Genomic DNA, 7978 nt, shown 5'->3' with positions numbered 1-7978 from the left:
TTACTCCACTACGTGGTGCTAGGGATTCGAACCACTTAACTGCCGATCTTTCTGATTGACAAGCTGAGCATCTTAGCCACTGAGCCACCGCACACCCCTAAGTAAAGCAGCCATTTGTAATTTGTCAATGCTGATGATTTTCAAGTAGTTTTGGAATTGCACTTATCCCTTCGGCTATTGGTATTATTTTTGCTTTCTTTTGTCACCGTTATTCAATTTCTATTTGCAGGTCTTCATATTTTGGGATTTTTTTTCAGCACTTTCCCCCCCTCTATTTTTCTGTTTTTTTTTGCGTATTGCCACAGCCATTATCCAGACCATTTTGTCTTTCTTATCTGTGTGGATGAAGGATATCGTTGTCATGATTATTCTGATCTTCCTCTCCAGGGCTTTCAGTTCTGCAAGAGTCCAATCCACTGTTCCAGCTGTGTATTTAACGACTGGAATTGCTCAGGCGTCAGTTGCCTTGATGGGATTTCCTCCACTGAGTTTGGAGTTCAAAATCTTCTTCATTCTTTTTTTTAAAGTTTTTTTTTTATTTTCAAAACAGACACAACGCATACAATCTTCTGTTCTTACGTACTGTAGAAAGTGTATCAGTTGGTTACAAAAAACCTTCGTGCATCTCTTCCACAGCCATCAAGCATAATTCATATTAACTCAAGTATTTTAACTCAGATATTTATACATGTTACCATCATTATACCTCCACTTTCATTTGACTATAATTATTTAAACGTCCTTCGTCATAAAATATACCAAGGTTTAATACCTAACCACATACTGGCATTTCATTTACTATTTCTAAAATCCTCCAATGACACTAAATCCTTATGTCCTATTCTAGCTAAACATCCATAATATTTAATAACAAAGTTTTCTATCCTTCTTTCCAAATCAGTGTTTACAATTTACATCTCATTTCCTTACATTGTACATATATAGACGCCCTTTAATTTTGTTGTACAAGGTGCAATGACAACAAACTAAAGTTTTGTTCAGTGAGTCACTGCAGCTAAGTGAATCTTCCCCATTGACTTAGCTTGTCACAAAGTCACAAAGGAGAATCACAGGACCCAGGACACTGGAACCAGTTGCCAAGCATCCGAAAGTAAATCATGTGGATGACAGGGATGCTGCAATGGTCATAAGTGTGAAAAATGGTCACAAGTCACTTTTTTCAGTAACTTCAAATGGTGACTAAATAAACTGTTGTAAGTCAAGGACTACCCCTATGTTATTTAACTACTTAGCAATGAATGAGTGTAGACCAGTGGTGGGATTCAAATAATTTAACAACCGGTTCTCTGCCTTAATGATTGCCTGGGTGGGCGTGGCCATAATGGGTATGGCCAGGGGCTTTAACAGGTAGCACTTGATCTCCTGAATCCCCTGGGCAAAAAAATAGGCCATGGTGGGGGGGGGTGGCAGTTTGGCAAGCCCCATTTTAGCTTAGTAGATCTCCCTGCAGCCTCCTAGGAGCAAAAAACAGGGCTGGGGACTCCAGGAAAGGGTGGGGCAGGAAGGGGCGAGGCCAGCCAGCAATTTAACAACTGGTTTGCCTTAACTGGGCCAAAATGGCTGAATCCCACCACTGGTGTAGACCAATCACATGCTTCAACCCAAAATAAGGCAGGTCATTATCAAATCGTACTAACCACTTCCTGATTTTCCTTGTCCTTTATTATTACTATTGTTTTCCAACCCGACTTACAAATATTGAAATATTAAGAGTTTCTAAACACATCTCATAAAAGTATTGTAAGGATTTTCCTCAACAGCACATCTTCAAATGCTTCTTTTCCTCAGATATTACTGAATGCCGTTTTTATCCGAGGTGGCTCAGTGGTTAAATGCAGCACTGCAGGCTACTTCAGCTGACTGCAGTTCTGCAGTTCGGCTGTTCAAATCTCACCGGCTCAGGGTTGACTCAGCTTTCCATCCTTCCGAGGTGGGTAAAATGAGGACCCGGTTTGTTGTTGGGGGCAATATGCTGACTCTGTAAACTGCTTAGAGAGGGCTGAAAGCCCTATGAAGCGGGATATAAGTCTAACTGCTATTGCTATTGCTATTATCATTCCCAGTCAAAGAGGGTGACTCTTTAGAAACTCATCGTTCATTCTGTTTCTGTCCTGATCCGCAATTAAAAATACGAATTTAAATATTGCTTTGATATTGTTCAATTTGTAGCTTTCTCAAGAGACAGATTTTACCATTAGCTCTTTTTTCCTTAAAAAGAAAAAAAAAAGGCATAACTTGTTAATTGCCAAAAAAAAAAAAAAAGTATCGCAAAAAATAGCCCAAAAACTGGCATCTCAGCTCAAACTTTCATCACAAGCCACAAGGACTAGATTTCTCAACTACTCCTTTGTTAAGTATAATACATAAGATTATTATGGAGTAGGAAAGTCCTCTGCACACCCCATTTTTTTGCCTCTGCACACCCAATTTTCTGTCTGTTCTGGGCGGTGGGGATCAAAACGGGCGAAAAATGGGGCATGAAGAGGCCGAAAACAGGATGTAGAGGGCAAAAATGCGGTGCTCCAAAAATACGGTATGTAGTCCGAAACCTACTTAGATATTAACTAAGATGTAAAGACTTGCTTTGATTCAACTTGATCCCTGGAGCTACATAGTTTGTCAATGCTTTTGCCGATATTATTCTTTTTCTTCTTCTTTCGTTTCTCATTCCACGCAGCACTTGGATTTTCTCCACCGGAGTACTAACTTGGCTTAACTTATTTATTTTTTTCAGTCTCAGCCAGCATTACCAGCTGTTCTCCAACGAGGTAGATAATATTGCAGAAAAATCTCTAGCAGGAACCAGAAATGGGGTTGAAGAGAGTAACGGACGAGCCAACATTTACAATCTCTCTTGTTTGCTCTCCATCCCTTCGCTGAAGATATCGGTGGCAGCCTAACTGCAAAACTCATGCCGATTTGAGGATTAATCCGTCAATCGCTTTCCCAACCAAGAGATTTTGACTTAGGAATGCCAAATGCATAACCTTTCCCTATTTTAACAGTCCAGTGGGCGCCTTTCAATGCAGCCTACTGAGCTTTTGAAACCTGTGAGCTTGAAGAAGCAAGGCACAGCAAGGTAGACATTTTTCCCCATTAAGTGAGCCAAAAACATTCTTCCAAATACTCTCTTACAGTCCAAATTCAGAAAAGCAGGTGTTGCTAGGACATAACTCCTGCGAGTCCTTTGGACTGCAAGGCGATCAAACTGGTTAGTTCTAGAGGAGATCAACCCTGGCTGCTCTTTAGGAGGCCAGATCCTGAAGAGGAAACTCAAATACTTTGGCCACCTAATGAGAAGGAAGGACTCCCTGGAGAAGAGCCAAATGCTGGGAATGATGGAGGGCAAAAGAAGAATGGGACGGCAGAGAATGAGGTGGCTGGATGGAGTCACCAAAGCAGTCAGTGTAAGCTTCAATGGATTCCAGAGGATGGTAGAGGACCAGAAGTCCTGGAGGAACGTTGTCCATGGGGTCGCGATGGGTTTGACACAACTTTACAACTAACAACAACTACTCTAAAATCTATTAAGTGTAGCTTGGAATATTGGAATTTTGGAACACCTGGAATATTGCATCCAGTTCAGAGGTGGGTTCCTACCAGTTTGCACCTATTCGGTAGAACCGGTTCATCAAATCTACCGAACCGGTTAGAAGAGGTTCCATCAGTGGACCCGGAAAGGAGGCCACACCTACAGAAGAGGTTCCAATTTTTTTTGAAACCCACCACTGGTCCTTGGATATGATTATTCTACACTATCATGCTCCTATTTATAAAACTCAGCACCTCTGTGAAAGGTAAGGATGACTACTGCATTTGTGGTGCAATCAGAACATTGTGTGTGTTGAAGTTGTTTTAACGCAAACCAAAGATGCCTTTTAAAAAACAAATTTACATCATATTCTTATGCATGCCAGTGCTGTGTGAGATGTAATTTAAGGTGGTTCTGACAAGTGTCGTCAGCATCTTCATATCCGGTCACATGGGCGACAAGCCACTCCCACAAAGGAGGCCACACCCACAGAGTAGGTTCGAACAATTTTTGAAACCCACCACTGATCCATTTGTGGTCACTATGATATAAGAAAAGATGTGGAGACTCTAGAAAGAGTGCAGAGAAGAGCAACAAAAATGATTAGGGGACTGGAGGCTAAAACATGTAAAGAACAGTTGCAGGCACTGGGTATGGCTAGTTTAATGAAGAGAAGGACTAGGGGTGACATGATAGCAGTCTTCCAATATTTGAGGAGATACCAGAAAGAAGAGGGGGTCAACCTATTCCCCAACCTGAAGGTGAGATATGGACAACTTGATGGACAAGTTGCATAAGTGTTTTCTCATTTGGTTTTTCAAACCTCTCTAATTAATAGGCAGTTGGTTCATAATTATATTCACTATTGATGCTAAAGTCTTATACTTATGCCTTATGTTTACTTAATCCAGTAAAACACCTAATGGCCAGGGTATGAAAAAAGGTTGAAAACATAGTCTCCAAAAATTCAGTTCCATAAATGTCAGCTTCCAAGGGGAAAAGAATTTTTTATACCTTATGATCCAGTTTCAAGGTAATGTGTTTTATCCCCATTATTATTTCTCTGATGTGTAATGCTTATTAAAATTTGATTCAATACACCTCCCTGAGAATTTGATGCTATCACTATAAAATTCTTGCAAGCAATAATCTTCCACTATTTTGCCGCTGCCGAGTCTTTTTTTTTTTCTAACAAGAATCACAATATTTCTTCTTGAAATAATATTGAACTCACCATATCCTATGGCCACATCTCCAAAAAGGTGTTGAGGCTTTGAATGGCAGGGAGTTTATTGAAATACAATACTTCTGCTCTGCAACTATCTATTAAAATCAATTAGACCTTTTATTTCCATACATTTTTGCGGTTCACAATTTGCTTGGAGATCCTCTAAGGTTAGTATCACATGTTTCTCCCAGTCATTTGCAAGTGATCATGATTGTGACATCAAATAGTTGGTAATACTCTCAGATTCAGTTAATTCCTTTATCATGGGTTAATAGGAAGGGAAATCTGAGCAGCTTCATAACAGCAAGTGGGATTGTATCTAGATTGATTTCTTCTGCTATAGTGCAAGAAACTTCTTGAACATGCCTTTTGCAAAACTAATTTGAAGAATTGTCTACATCTTTTTGTATGGATCTCTGGCCTGCCACACTTTCTATTATTCTACTATGCATTTTCTATTGTGGGAAAATGGGAGAGGGGGTTGTACGGAGTTAGATGCTATGTAGCCATAACAACATTCTTTCTAGAAAGTCAAGGTCATCCTTTGTCTTTGCACCTCTGCACCTAACCGGAACTGGATGGGTGGAACTGCCAGCATGGCAGTGGGAGATTGGACCATGGGATGGACTGGTGGGTGTGGGGACAAGATCTTGAACTTTCAGCTGGATTTTTCTAGATGTGCCAAAACAGCTCTCTTAATAAATTGTAACTTTAAGGAACACTTTGCCTCGGACTCTGATGCTATTTGGAACCCTGACAGGCTGGTTCGGAGAACCTCCAAATTCCATCTGTGGCTGGCCCCTCCCACCCCTCACACACACCCCTTGCCCCTCCCAGGAGTCTCCATGCAACCCATTTTGGATGCAAGATAAGTGCAGGGCCGTCGTGGAGGCCCGGGGGGGGGGAATGTCCCCCCTCTGATGCCTGACTAGGCCACACCCACCATGACCACACCCACCCATCAACCGGGCAGAGAACCCATTGCTGAAATTTTCAAAGGCCACCCCTGGTCCAGGGGAAACCGTGATGGAAAATAAACACAATTTTGTTAACTTTGTGCAGTGCGGCATAGTGCTCTCGGTGATAGGAATCTCTACACCCAACTCAGCCGCCAGACGGCTATTTTGCTGTTGTCATCAAAGTTGTGAAACGTAGATTGCTATGTTAAAGGTAAATGGATTTGTTACATTTTCATACTTTGAGCATATATATATATACCTCCCACCCTGGCTGGCTGATAAAGGAATCGTTCTCTGTAGCTCAAATGGTTAACTCCCTGCCTGGGAGGCAATAGAGCACAGGTTCGATTCCCAAACATGGGTATGGCTAGCTGATGAGAGCTAAATAGCTGGAAATAGATCTATACTAGTCTCCCTTTATTTATTTATCAGCATAAATATAACAAATGTAACAAAAAGGCAACAGTAAAAAATATTGGGTTTCTGTCTGGATGGTCTCTTGTGACGAGCCTAATGACAGAGAGTGGAAGTGTGACCTTCCTCCCATACTTGGGCATACCAGGGGTTGTGACTTTAAGTATATACCTCCCACCCTGGCTGGCTGATAAAGGAGTCGTTCTCTGTAGCTCAAATGGTTAACTCCCTGCCTGGGAGGCAATAGAGCACAGGTTCGATTCCCAAACATGGGTATGGCTAGCTGATGAGAGCCAAATAGCTTGAAATAGATCTATACTAGTCTCCCTTTATTTATTTATCAGCATAAATATAACAAATGTAACAAAAAGGCAACAGTAAAAAATATTGGGTTTCTGTCTGGATGGTCTCTTGTGACGAGCCTAATGACAGAGAGTGGAAGTGTGACCTTCCTCCCATACTTGGGCATACCAGGGGTTGTGACTTTAAGTATATACCTCCCACCCTGGCTGGCTGATAAAGGAGTCGTTCTCTGTAGCTCAAATGGTTAACTCCCTGCCTGGGAGGCAATAGAGCACAGGTTCGATTCCCAAACATGGGTATGGCTAGCTGATGAGAGCTAAATAGCTGGAAATAGATCTATACTAGTCTCCCTTTATTTATTTATCAGCATAAATATAACAAATGTAACAAAAAGGCAACAGTAAAAAATATTGGGTTTCTGTCTGGATGGTCTCTTGTGACGAGCCTAATGACAGAGAGTGGAAGTGTGACCTTCCTCCCATACTTGGGCATACCAGGGGTTGTGACTTTAAGTATATACCTCCCACCCTGGCTGGCTGATAAAGGAGTCGTTCTCTGTAGCTCAAATGGTTAACTCCCTGCCTGGGAGGCAATAGAGCACAGGTTCGATTCCCAAACATGGGTATGGCTAGCTGATGAGAGCTAAATAGCTTGAAATAGATCTATACTAGTCTCCCTTTATTTATTTATCAGCATAAATATAACATATATATGTATATGTATATGTATATGTATATGTATATGTATATGTATATGTATATGTATATGTATATGTATATGTATATGTATATGTATATGTATATGTATATGTATATGTATATGTATATGTATATGTATATACATACATACATACATACATACATACATACATACATACATACATATATATATATATATATATATATATATATATTTAACACTGGGTATTCTGAGTTCTGAAAATAACCTCAAGGGTTCCTCCAGGACAAAACAGAGAAGGAGAAAGGAGGAGAAAAAATCTTCAGTTTTCTTTTTCTTCTGAGTTTAACTTGTGCACTTCAGATTCTCACCTGATTTGCTTCCTCACCATAACAAAGAAGCCTACGCCACAGCTCTTACTTGGGAAAACAGAAAAGACTTACGGAAGTAAGGTTCTGCGTAATGAAGTGGTTTCTTTTGCTTTCTTTCCTTTCATTCATATTCCATTTCAAAAATAGTTGCTTACAGTGCTCGCTTCGGCAGCACATATACTAAAATTGGAACGATACAGAGAAGATTAGCATGGCCCCTACACAAGGATGACACGCAAATTCGTGAAGCATTCCATATGTTTTGGCCTGCATGTATCCGAATTTACAACCTAAATGCTGGAGATGTGATTGTGTTGATGCTACATATTACCATATATGGTGGACTTGTAAAAAGGTTAAAGCATTCTGGATAAAAATATGGTGGATTATGCAAAATGTTCTTTAAAAAAAGAGCTTGGTACACAGATGACTTACTCTCTGGAAAAAAATACTGTGGGGGTAAGACACCGCT

At 40.5% G+C, this 7978-nt stretch overlaps 1 non-coding gene across 1 annotated transcript; it reads left to right on the top strand.

Annotated features, from left to right (window-relative positions):
- Positions 1 to 7662: 7662 nt before the first annotated feature.
- On the top strand, positions 7663 to 7769 carry LOC116513598. The gene has a single exon (XR_004256009.1). It is a non-coding gene; the product is annotated as a U6 spliceosomal RNA (small nuclear RNA).
- Positions 7770 to 7978: the final 209 nt, after the last annotated feature.

This window comes from Thamnophis elegans, chromosome 9 (genome assembly GCF_009769535.1).
Source record: "Thamnophis elegans isolate rThaEle1 chromosome 9, rThaEle1.pri, whole genome shotgun sequence".
Classification (NCBI taxonomy): Eukaryota; Metazoa; Chordata; class Lepidosauria; order Squamata; family Colubridae; genus Thamnophis; species Thamnophis elegans.
Note: the sequence above shows the minus strand (reverse complement) of the source record. Positions and strands in the feature narration are given on the sequence as shown.